The sequence below is a fragment of the Schistocerca gregaria genome, chromosome 1 (genome assembly GCF_023897955.1).
Source record: "Schistocerca gregaria isolate iqSchGreg1 chromosome 1, iqSchGreg1.2, whole genome shotgun sequence".
Lineage (NCBI taxonomy): Eukaryota > Metazoa > Arthropoda > Insecta > Orthoptera > Acrididae > Schistocerca > Schistocerca gregaria.
The window spans coordinates 555,248,761-555,260,937 of NC_064920.1; the positions used below are offsets into that span (position 1 = coordinate 555,248,761).

Below are 12,177 nucleotides of genomic sequence, written 5' to 3' on the forward strand. Positions count from 1 at the left end.
CAACATGTAAAAATTACAAGTCATCCCGTCACCAACTCTGTAAATACCCGTCTGTCGGGTATGTGGGTAAACAATGTTTACAGCCCCTCACAAATACCCACAGCTAGCGTAGTTATGACGCTGAAGTCTCAATTTTACACCGAGCATGCGACACGGTGGGGATCGCGTAAATCAAAGTGCGTTTAGAGGAATGTGTCAACTTTCATCACACATGAGATGGAAGTCCTCTGATGACCGACGGGTTCACCGTTAACGATCGCAAGTAGACAGTGCTTTAAACCACATACTGAACACGTAGCCACATACGACTAGAATGCTGGCTATATCACGTGACTAAAGCATCCAAATAGAACACTGGAAAAAAATCTAGTTTCACCAACTTGTCCTTCTCTAGAATAAATGAGTCAACGTTTGAATTGTACCTAGTTGATGCTCTGTCTCAATCGATCATCCTGTACAACCTCTGTTATCATTTAACACAGATGTTAGTTTAGATGTGAATGATTCTCTGTCTTCTTGAAAAGCATCAAATACAGTATTCATCTCGTGTGTATCACTGCTACCTCAGTAGACATACACTATAATATGAACTCAACGAGCAAAAATTGACTGCCGTCCTTAATCAGCTCACTTTGAGGTCATGGTGACTTACGTTACTATAAGTGCATTTTATTACTTGATGCAATTATGACAGGCTTCCAGTGAAAAAAATATAAGTGAGGGAGAAAGTAAGTACGTGTGATTAATTATGGTGTTGGGATTTGAGCTTGTGATGGATTTTTGTTATGGATGTAAGGAAGATGGGTTTCTCACTGAGAAAATCGGATATCTTGAATAAATAATAAATGATAATAATAGATAGCAGAACAGTTTTCAAGATATTATCATGTTGGAATTTGAATTTCGGGCAATTTTCTAGTGGATGTAGGCCTATAATAAATAATAATAATAATAATAAATGATAATGATTGATAAGGAATGATAATGAATGATAATAAATGACAATGAATGATAATGAATGTTAATAAATGATAATGAATAATAAACAAAAGTAAGGTTTTGCAGCCATTATCATGTTGGAATTTGGAGGGAATTTTCTAGTGGAGGCAGGTCAATAATAATAAATAATAATAAATGATAATAAATAATAATAAATGATAATGAATGTTAATAAATGATAATCAATAATAATGAATAATAATAATAAATAGGAGTACAGTATTGCATGCATTATCATGTTGGAATTCAAACTTGCCGCCAGTTTTTCTTCTGGAGGCTTTGGTTAGTGGACGTAGCACAATTGGCCTATTTTGCCGCCAAAATTCAAGCTTCCCCCCTTTTTTTCTTGAGGTTAGGTTAGTGGACGTAGCACAATTGGACTATTCTACCGCCAAAATCCGCCATCTTGGATGACGTCATGTGCTGTTGCCAAGTCTACATGCCACCATTTTGGATGACGTCATTGGCGCCATCTTGAATAAATTTGTCTCACTACTTGTATTGTGCCCCATTCAAGCTTCCTGTTAATCTCTTTTCTTATTGCTTCCTTCTTTGTCCATGGGATAGGGTATAAAGTAGAACAAAAAGTGGATATGCTTCCATTCCGTACACAAACTCCTTAATGGTACCTGATCTTTATTCAAATTCAGGTAATAAGCAAGTATCAGCTTCCTAAGTTATGGCCATCCTGATTTAGGTTTTCCGTGATTTCCCTAAATCACTCCAGGCAAATTCCAGGATGGTTCCTCTGAAAGGGCACGGCTGACTTCCTTCCCCATCCTTCCTAATCCGATGAGACCGATGACCATGCTGTCTGGTCTGCTTCCCCAAAACCAACCAACCAACCTAAGTTCCGCTTGCTATTTTTGAGACAAGGACTTTGATTTACTTACCTTCTTCTGCTGCCGACTGTTGGATGTGTTGATAAACACGATTATGGAATGTACTAATTGAACCTCAAAGTCATGAGTAACTTCCATTTTACGTCTATCAGTACTTCCCCTGATTAGGCTATTGCAAATAATTGGTTATTTACTGTGATATAACATTGGCCCTTGCCTACATCAGTTTGTACTCGGTATGTTCTAAATGTACTCATACTGATTAAACAGTCAACTATTAATTTCTGTACTATCAAAAAATTGGATCGTACAGAAAACTGTCCTAATAAGATGGGAATGACCAGCCGCAGTTTGTACCTTGCAATTTTGTACTGGCAGTGTGGGTGTATGCCCACATTTCTTCAGTTCTTGAAAGACTCCCTGTGACGTCAAATTTGTCATAGGACCTGTGTCAACCAAGGTTGGTACATCAAGGTCAAATATTATGGCTGTTTCTAGAATGAAATTTTCACTCTACAGCAGAGTGTGCGCTGATATGAAACTTCCAGGCAGATTAAAACCGTGTGCCGGACCGAGACTCGAACTCGGGACCTTTGCCTTTCACGGGCAAGTGCTCTACCAACTGAGCTACCCAAGCACGACTCACGCCCCGCCCTCACAGCTTTCCTTCTGCCAGTACCTCGTCTCCTACCTTCCAAACTTTACAGACGCTCTCCTGCGAACACTCCGCTGTAGAGTGAAAATTTCATTCTAGAAACATCCCCCAGGCTGTGGGTAACCCATATCTCCGCAATATCCTTTCTTCAGGAGTGTTAGTTCTGCAAGGTTCGCAGGAGTCCTTCTGTAAAGTTTGGAAGGTAGGAGAAGAGGTACTGGCAGAAGTAAAGCTGTGAGAGCGCGGCGTGAATCGTGCTTGAGTAGCTCAGTTGGAAGCCGACACGGTAGCTCAGCGTGTTCGGTCAGAGGGTTAGCTGCCCTCTGTAACAAAAAAAACTGAGTTAATAGATCAACAACGAACTTAAAAGGGTGTCTTACGACGTCCGCCCCGATCAGATTCAACGAACAAATACGAACAAAATGAGATTAAAAAAAAAAGTTGGCTGCGAAAGGCAAAGGTCCTGAGTTCGAGTCTCGGTCGTGCACACAGTTTTAATCTGCCAGGAAGTTTCATATTATGGCTGTAATAATAACTTGTACTTTGCCCTCTGACAAATTTTCCTGTGTATCCGCATTGCTTTGATACTGTAGAGGACAAGGGGTTATTTTTAGGAAATATGGTGCAATATTGTGATTTAGTGTGTTTCAGTCCGCAATGCGCCAGAATAACGGCAAACGGCGGACGAAGGCCGGCCGGATCGTTATGCAGGTGACACAGTTTTGCAACGAGCATCGGTATGTGTGTATACGTACGCGGCAGCCATCAGAACGCAGCATTAGCAGAATTACGCAGGCGCGGGCCGCGTGCGACGAGGTTGCGTTAGCCAACTCATCGAGAACGTTCTAACAAACACGCTGCCGCGTAACCGGCGGATTCAGCAGCGGCCTGCACTATTTAAGGGCATCAGAGGAGGGCGTCGGCTTTCGGTTCGACCGTTTGGGCGTTCGGTCGATGTCACGTCGTCGTCATCAGTGACGCTGTCCCCGAGGACTGGTCGGCAGAGGGCGTTGCCCGCTGCTGCACCGGCAACTCCCGGCGTCGTCACTTGCCGCGGCGTCTGCAGGAGGCTAGCTAGACCGGGCCTCGTGCTGCTAACCTCCTACCGCCTGTGCAGCGTTCCCCGGACTGCGTGCATCAGCTCGTCTCCACCACGACACGAGTGGAGTGGTGGGGCAGAGCTACCGGAAAATGTATTGGGAGAACCAACAATAAAGAGGAAGATTGCTAAAAACAGCCACCTTCTTCTACCCAGCCACGCCCTACAACCCCGACCACATCACCCGCTCTGATCATCCTATTACAAGTGGTGTCAGTCGGGCAACCTGCGCATCACAGTCTACTTTTACAATTGGTGACAGTAGTGGTCTTCTCCCTGGATTTGGAGGAAATTGTGGCTGGTAATCGACGAGGATATGTGGCACCTGAGAAGGGCAACAATGGATCAATAACTCCTGTAACATGACAAGTAAGTGCCAATTTTTCGTTTGGTGGTTTGATTGAACCTGTAGCTTAGTCCGTCTTCCCTTCCTGTTCTTCTTTCTGGGATTACTGTAGTCTTGATTCGATAGCTGGTAGTGATGGAGCAGTCTGTGTCAGCTGAGGTGGCAATTCAGCAGCTACTTGAGCGAGTGTCAGAATTAGAGATAGAGCTTTCTCGGTCTAAAGAAGCGAGCAAAAAACGGTTCCCTGTTAATGCAGTAATTATTGACACTAATGCTACGTCTTTGGTCACTCCTTTCTCGGGAAAAGCTGGGGATTATGTTATGATTTTTTTGAGAACCTCAGCATGGCTGCTAAATTGGGAAATTGGGGGGGGGAGAAACACTTTTGCATGTGGCTAAGTTGAAAGTAACTGGGGATGCCACAGCGTACGTTACATGCCATGAAGAATTAAGGGATGCTCGAACATCTGAAGTATTCATAAAATGGTTGCTGGAAAGATATTGGAGGAAAAATACGTGTAGATGTTATTGGGAACAGTTGAATAGAATGTATTAAATGAATGAGCAATCAATAGAAGCTTTTGTGGATCGAATGCGAAAAATTAATGTTAATACCTATGAGCTAACGGATTCCGATAGGGTTAATGAAGCCATTCTACAGGAAGCTGAATAGACGGCACTCGACGCATTTTTGCGGGGAATAAAACCCGAAACCTCCCGCAAGATTATGATGGAATTCCCTAAGACTCTCAATGAGGCAGTTGGAATCGCTGTAGCATTAGAGGAAGTTGAAGCAGTAACAAAAACGCGGGACAGGAAAGCACTGTTTAATGCAGAAATGAAATGTATCAGATGTGGTCAGATGGGACACATTCGATGGGACTGCAAGGAAGTGTAGTCCGGAAATTTAGACGTTGGGGCCATAAGGAGCGGAATTTGCAATGGGTCCTGGCAGAAACATGATAGGAAACCGCAATGTGGGCCTCACCCCCTCAGTTAAATGGGGCAGGGGGTGGTGTGTCCACTGTGCAATACCCCTGGTAAGGATTAATGCTAGTGTAGAATCAATGGCAGAATTTTTTCTGACTGGCTTGGTGAGGGGCAGGCGGTGCAAATTTTTATTGGATACCGCGTCTCAGGTATCCGTGGCGAGTAGAAGTGTACTCGATAAAGTAGAATTAAAACCACCACGCTGGTCGTTAAGTAGCGTCGGTGGGGGACAGGTGAAGTCACTCAGATCAGCTGTGTTAAACTTCCAAGTGGAAATGAGGAACTTACAGGTGAAGGTAGAAGTTCTTCCAGTTGTTGGCAGCAGCTATGATGTCATACTCTGATTGGATTTCCTGGTTTGGACATCCTGCAAAAGTTAACCTGGAACGGCCTACAGTAGAACTGGACGGAATACAATTTCGCCTAGGCTCCACGGCCAGGAAACCATTACTGTCGCAAGGAGCCGCCCAGAAGTCGGGTGGGCCACCTAAACTGCGTCAAAAGGTCTCTTAGGGTTAACTCGCGGAATACTATACTGAATGGTACAGGGAAAATAATCTGGGCAGATGTTGGAGCTAGCGTGCTGGTAAATTCGTTGTATGTCGTTGAACCTTTGTCTGAGAATGAGCCAATGGATAAAATGAAGTGTTTTACGCGCCGTAGCGTGTCCTACATGCGGGAGATAGCAGGAAAAAAGGTTGTGCCTATCAGTATTGATAATTTTCGCCTTGAAGAGATGCAGTTGGCACGGGGTAACGTAATAGCGAATCTGGAGATAATAGGGGAAGATGAACTGGATAAGGATTTCGCAGCAGATTACGCAATGCCAGGAGAGTCTGTCAGCTGGTCCGCACTGAGGGGTAAAGCAGCACATTTAGAAGGGCAAGACAGAGAAGTCATGGAGAGCCTTTTGACGGAATTTAAAGAGTTATTTAATTCTCATGGTCCACTGCCTGCCACACCATTAGTTCAACATTACATCCCCACTGGGAAAGAAGCACCAGGTTATAAACGTCCGTATCGTGTTCCAAAAGTTTAGAGCCTGTCATGGAAGAATTTATTAATCGACAGCTTAGGGATGGGATAATAGAAACCAGTAGTAGTCCCTGGTCCATTCCGGTCGTAATAGTGGGTAAAAAATCACCTGATGGGGGCAGGGCACATCGTTTTAGTTGTGATTATCGTTTCCTGAATCAAAAAACTGTATCGGGTGCATACCCAGTGCCTAATATCACTGAAACTCTGGATAATTTGGGTCAGTGTCGGTACTTCACGACCTTTGATCTTCGAAGCGGGTGCCACCAGTTGGAGGTCGCCGCGTAAGACCGACCGAAGGTATCTTTTTCAACACCTACAGGTCATTTTCAGCAGCGACGAATGCCTTTTGGACTCAAAAATGCTCCGGCAACCTTCCAACGGTTACTAGATAGCTTGTTACGAGGGCTGAAACCTAATCAGTGTATGGTATATTTGGATGACATAATCGTTTTCTCAAAGGACGTGCAAGAAAGAACATGTGAGCCGTTTGCGCGAAGTTTTCGAGCGTCTGAAAGCGGCGCAGTTAACTCTTCATATCGCAGTATGTCTTTTTTTGTTGCAAGAAGTCCGTTACTTAGGTCATATTATAGGACAGGAGGGTGTTCGCATGGATCCAAAACTTGTAGAGGCGGTAATGAATTTTTCGACACCTACAAAAGTAAAAGAGCTGCAATCTTATTTAGTCTCGCCAGTTTTTACAGAAGGTATATTCCAAAATTTGCGGAAATTGCAAGGCTCCTCACGCGGTTGTTGAAGAAGGGAGCAAAATTTCACTGGTCAGCAGAATGCGAAGAGGCTTTTCAAAAGTTAAAAAATTTGGTAACATCTAGTCCGGTTTTAGCTTTTCCAGATTTTAGTAAACAGTGTATATTATCTTGTGACTCTAGCAATTTTGGTTTAGGTGTTGTATTATCTCAGGAAATAGGTGGGCAGGAACACTCAATAGCATTGCTTCCAGACATCTAAACAATGCAGAAAAAAATTACTCAGTACCCGAGAAGGAGTTATTGGCATTAATTTTCGGAATAACGTATTTCTTTTGTAATTTGTATGGATGACGTTTCAAGGTGATTGCTGACCATGCAGCACTTAAGTGGTTGTTAGGTCTTAAAGACCCAACGAATAGATTAACTAAGTGTGCTTTACATCTTACTGAGTACGATTTTGGTGTAATTCATCGATCAGGTAAATCGCACGGAAACACGGATGCTCTGAGTGGTAAAGTATGCACCATGAAATGTGCAGGAATAAATGAGAACGAATAGGTGGAGGCACAAACCGCTGACACAGATTGTCAACGTGTCAACGATTTACCTCGCAGTGACAGTTCGTTGTGGAAGATGGGATGTTGTACTGTAAAACTAGGAACAGTACACTCATAGTCGTACCAGAAAAACTGCAATGTGAAATTTTAAGGCAAGCACATGATTCAATGTTTTCTGGTCATTCAGGTCAAAGATCAACGGAAAGGAGGGTGGCACAGAGTTATTAGTGGTCAACATGTAGGCAAGATGTCGATCAGTACGTAAAGAATTGCATTCCGTGTGCTCAATGGGTGGAACTGAGTCATCAGAAAATTGTGTTGCAACGACTACCGGAAGTGGATAGACTTTTTCAATTACTTGGCTTGGACGTCTTGTGACCGTTTGTGCAAACACCAGCTGGTACTTGCTATGTTTTAACAATAATAGATCATTTTTCGCGCTATGTGTCTATGACAGCTATTCCGGACCAGCGAGCTGAAACAGTGGCTCACGCCATGGTACATTAATGAATATTGAAACTCGAAACACCTGAAAGTATAATTACAGATCATGTCTGATTTGATGAAACAGTTATGCAAGTTGTTGCATGTAAAGAAATTGAGGACGAGCGCGTTACACATGCAGGCTAATGGTCGGACCAAAAGAGTTCATCATACAATAGCTAAGATGTTAAGTTATTTTGTAAATTCGCAACACAACAAGTGGAATACCCTGTTGGCATTTGTAACCGCAGTGTATAACTCAAAAGTACATGAAAGTACAGGATTGCCTCCATATGAAGTACTCTTCGGTCAGAACATGCCATCTCCATTTGAATTGCTCAAGACCCCACCAGGAACCGATATTTCGGCTGTTAAGGATTTATTCACAAAGTTGAAAACAATCTGGCGGCAGGTGAAAAAATGAACACTAAAGCGTTAGAGAGATAGGACAAAGTTCACAATATGAACGTGGCTTTACCCAAGTATTATGTAGGACAATGGGTGATGATGACTAATCTGTATTGGTCAAAAGGCAAAACGAAACAATTTGTATGCTGTTATCAAAGTCCTCTCCAGGTGATAGAGATGACACCGCCGGTGAATGTAAAATTACAGCTTCCAACTCGCCTTACTATTGTGCATGTGAGCCGAATTAGGCCTTTCAAGGCCTTGAGGAACTTCCATCATTGCCTGCAGTAACTTCTAGTGGAGAGAAAGATGAATCTAAGAAAAAGAATAAGAAGGGAGTAGATAAACAGGAGAACCAAGTTAATTGTGGAAGCGATCAGACACGCTATTATGCTGTTAGGCCACACGTAAAAAGGAAGAGCTAATGTGAGTTGTTTTTCTTTTGTTTCTCAGGACGCGTTACGTTCAGTTAAGAACAGTAGTTCCAGCGTCATATATTGTGCTGAACAGGGAAGAGGGAAGGTGTGCACTATGTTTCGGCATAGTTATCTGTTTTGCTGTTGCAACTTAGCTAAACCTTGAAGATACGTCCTATATCAAATGGTGTTCTGTTCTCGCGACAAGCGGATGTAATTATATCCGGACATCACTGGACCTTAAGGGTGGACTGTAATATTTGGGCGGTTGAAGACGAAATCTGTAAATTAGAGGATACATTTAATGAACTTCATTCCATGGTGGCTAATCAGTCAAGGTTTAATGTCACACAGGGGGAATAACAGCTACTACAATCAGCTTTTGTACACAATTGCCGGGCACCTAAACTCGGTACTGTTACCTTTGGAACAACTTTGGGAAGGATACCGGAAAGTTCAATTGGAATTGCCGGCATCCCTGGAGCTACTGACGACATTAACAGACGAACTACAAAATGGCCACTGTTACTAGTATGACAGGTACTCTGCTGAGAATTCATATCATAATACCATAAACATGTAAGAATAGTAAATTTGAATGTTACGCCTTGCATACATATCCAGTGAGGTTGGGACTTTTTTCAGAAATTCTTACAGTTAACCGTATGGGAAATAAGGTTAGTGGCACGTAACAAACAAACTCATTCGTTCCTCACTCACAAGACTTGCTGTGTTGTCGAACAGGTCCAGTTACCATCTGCCCTGCGAAATTGTTACACACTGTTCCCAAATCTGGTGAGTATTCTCTATTCCACTCTCAATAACCAGTCACGGAGTGCCCTAAAGAAATTATAGAAGGCACGGTGCAGTTCTTTCAGCAAGTGGGTCCACATTGGGTATTTTCAGTAGTGGAAAACACAGTCGTTATTTGCGGTTGTTACGGGCAGGGTAAGCAAGGGAGTACGCAAAGAATAGAATTGCAGGGGCCGGGACTGTTAATTAATGGCACACAGTGTGACATTTGAAGGCCAACTTTCCGCTTACCAGCCGTGATTACTGGAGCTACTATCATGAACATAACAGACACATTGATCTATGTACCCGACCAACCGGTGCAATTCGTCACGAAAGAAAATCTCTCTCTTTTGAATAGCACATTAGACCTGACTTTGCTCCCCTCTTTGGACCGGATGCTAGCAGCTCGGGATGGACGTATAACTATGGAACATCTTTTTCAACAAGTGCATGAGTACCATAATGAGCATAAGCAATGCTTACTAGTTATTGTAACATCAACTACCACCACCTGTATTTTTATCTTTGTCGTAGGATTAGTGTATTATCGGCTGAAGAGGAAGGTAGCCCAAATCCTGCCCCTTCCAACCTTAACCTAAGGGGCCAGACAAACTCACTGAACAGTTGCGAGACACTGCAGCGGAGCACTGAGTAATGCTTATGGACAAAGATTAGACTGAGGATAGAAGTGACTGAACACAGGGTAAATCGCATTTTGTGGTGTTTGTGAAGCGAACTGTAGTTGTTTTGACTTTTTGGTTGAATTTGGGGACGAATTATTTTCGTACAAGGGAGAAATTATCGAGGACAAGGGGTTACTTTTAGGAAAGATGATGCGAAATTGTGATTTTGTGTTTCAGTGCGTGATGCGTCAGCCTCAGGGCAAACGGCGGACTAAGGCCGGCCGGCGCGTTATGCAGGTGACACCGTTTTGCAACGAGCATCGGTATGTGTGTATACGTGCGTGGCAGCCATCAGAACGCAGTATTAGCAGAATTCAGCAGGCGCGAGCCGCATGTGGCGCGGTTGCGTTAGCCAACTCATCGAGAACGTTCTAATAAACACGACGTCGCGTAACCGGCGGATTCACCAGCAGCCTGCACTATTTAAGGGCATCAGAGGTGGGCGTCGGCATTCGGTTCGACCGACTGGGCGTTCGGTCGATGTCACGTCGTCATCATCAGTGACGCTGTCCCCGAGGACCGGCCGGCGGAGGGTGTTGCCCACTGCTGCACCTGCAACTCCCTGCATCGTCAAGAGCCGCAGCGTCTGCAGGAGGCTAGCTGGACCGGGCCTCATGCTGCTAACCTCCTACCACACGCGCAGCTGCTGACCGAGCACGGCATCGCGTTCCCCGGGCTGCGCTGATAATGGAGGGGCCTTATGTTTCTCATGAATTTGAGACTGCAGTGCACACTCACTTGGCGTTACCAAAGGTGGATAGGATTTGTTTGTCTCTTTTAAAACCGTCACCTCTGGTGAGAATCTGACCCAGATGCTAAGTAATACATACCTACCATCGACCCAACACATCACTGAACTCCACATGTGGCTTGGTAATGATTTTGACATAATGCAAATGTGCCACTCTGAATGAACATTCTGACTCCTGTTTCCCTGGAGCGGATTACAGTCATTTTCTAGTCTGGTCGAAGCGCCTTTAAATAGCCGCCTCTGCTACCAGTCTGATTTCATAATCACTGAAATAAAACCACATAACAGACATCGATATAGTTGTCTTCCAGTTGAGGTAGCATGCTCAACTAAAATGTTCTGCAGTGCAAAAGAAAATCTGTGATACTGAACCTATTTTTCGGTAATTAAGTAACCACACCTCATCTGTCTGCTTACAGTATCAACCTGTTAGAAGCTCAGAGATAAATTACTTCATTTTCTTATCTGCCAGTAGGAGCAAACCCATTGAAATAAACATTGCTGAGAAAGAGTTCCTAGTTGTCTGTCCTGATCAGAACATTTTCTGTTGCATTGGCTTATGGTCGCCTGATACAAGCTGGCATCAGCCCAAGTTATCATGTTTCATTGAAGCGTGACCCTGTGATCGACAGCGGACGTTTCTTCTCTCACAGTGGCTAGCACAAGATTATTTAATATTGTGTCTTAGTTTTCAGCCCCAAATATTTTTGACAAACTGAATATTCACCACGCTGTAACAACGTTATAGGCTCACACAGCATATGGAACCTACAATGGAGGCCAAAATTTATCTGCAGAAAACAGTTTTATGCATAAGTTCATAAGTTTGTGGCTATTTTGTTTGGTTCATTGTTATGCGAGTTGCTAAAAATGTATTTATGAATCATAATTCTTCAGTTGGGGTTCTAATTTGGTCTTGCGTCGACATCTTGAACATTGCATATTTGAGGTTACGAGTAGCATTGTTTGCAAGTTAGAAATAGGAGTGTTACATAGAAGCGTTGTTCGCCACATTTAGAAAGCCCAACAGCTGTCACTCTGTTGCTTAAGACATGAAGTGCTGTTCCCCGTAAGACTTGAACCTAGAATCAGTGCAGCCTGTACTTTATAGCACAACGACGTTTCCACAGACCTAGCGACCAACTGCATCATTCAGTGCTCCGTCATTGTCTTAGTGATGGATAAGAGATATAATATGCAATTAAAATGAAGTTAGAACCGAATGCAGCAATGAAAAGTAGCACATTGGAGAGGAGTACAGAGACACAATAATGTAGGCTGGTGAGTGTACTGTGTTCAAAGGTTTCAAGGTGAGTATACCAATCCAACATTATGTCTCCTCACAACATAACACCTGGACACCAAAACTATCATATTCTACTATGTTCCTGGTTGTGTTAAGTTTTTG

At 43.4% G+C, this 12,177-nt stretch overlaps 1 non-coding gene across 1 annotated transcript; it reads right to left on the bottom strand.

The window, feature by feature from the left end:
- Nucleotides 1-2,404: 2,404 nt before the first annotated feature.
- Nucleotides 2,405-2,479, bottom strand: Trnas-uga (transfer RNA serine (anticodon UGA)). The gene has a single exon. It is a non-coding gene; the product is annotated as a tRNA-Ser (tRNA).
- Between the last annotated feature and the right edge of the window lie 9,698 nt (nt 2,480-12,177).